The sequence below is a fragment of the Saccopteryx bilineata genome, chromosome 3 (assembly GCF_036850765.1).
Source record: "Saccopteryx bilineata isolate mSacBil1 chromosome 3, mSacBil1_pri_phased_curated, whole genome shotgun sequence".
Classification (NCBI taxonomy): Eukaryota; Metazoa; Chordata; class Mammalia; order Chiroptera; family Emballonuridae; genus Saccopteryx; species Saccopteryx bilineata.
Window position 1 is genome coordinate 237,396,561 of NC_089492.1, and position 993 is coordinate 237,397,553.

Consider the following 993-nt stretch of genomic DNA (forward strand, 5'->3'; position numbering starts at 1 on the left):
CCTTTATCATTATGTAATGATCTTTTTTGTCTCTTGTTATAGCCTTTATTTTGATGTCCATTTGTTTGATATAAGTATTGCTACTGTGGTATTTTTTTTCACAGAAAATATTTATTACTCTGCATCTTGCATGGGAGCAGTATGTTTAATTTGGTCCAACAGAAAAGATAATTCACTGGCAGAATGAAACAGCCACATTTCTTCACTGAAAATTCAAAAGTAATTTAACAACACCAGGTAGACTAGACTCCTAAAATGGATGCCTATTAAAAGTAGATTTTTGTCTATTAGAGAAGTTCTGTCAGAACTGGTTTCTGTACAAGCTCAGTAGATTCTGGAGCTGATTACCACATTGCTTACTAGACACCAGACAGTTGCCCATGGTCAGCTAACGTGATGGAAGACAATGTGACTAAGGCTCTCACTCTGCTTCACATCACGTGGATGGGATGTCATGACACACTGATTTCTGATTCTAACCAGTGGACAGCTATCGTTGGGCAGGGCAGCAACTTCTGCAGTTGCCACTTCCTGAAGGCCTATTGGCAAAATAATATTCTTGCTGCATGAATTAATCTGTAGCTTCTCATCTGCACATTCATGGGCCATTTTCTGTCTCTTCACATCACATAACATTTTCCAGTCTATGTTGTAACCTCAAAGTTGACCTGAAGCTGATGAAGGAACCATCTGCTGGAAGGTCCGCAGCAGCAAGCCTAGCACAAAGGTTGCCATGTTGTCCCCCACAAAGTCAAGCCCTATTTTGAATCGTTTTTTTTTTTTTTTTTTTTTTTTATTCATTTTAGAGAGGAGAGGGAGAGAGAGAAAGAGAGAGGAGAGACAGAGAGAGAGAAGGGGGGAGGAGCTGGAAGCATCAACTCCCATATGTGCCTTGACCAGGCAAGCCCAGGGTTTCGAACCGACGACCTCAGCATTTCCAGGTCGACGCTTTATCCACTGCGCCACCACAGGTCAGTCAAGCCCTATTTTGAT

General features: G+C 41.6%; 1 pseudogene; it reads right to left on the reverse strand.

Annotated features, from left to right (window-relative positions):
* Positions 1-359: 359 nt before the first annotated feature.
* On the reverse strand, positions 360-735 carry LOC136329032 (small ribosomal subunit protein uS14m pseudogene; annotated as a pseudogene).
* Between the last annotated feature and the right edge of the window lie 258 nt (positions 736-993).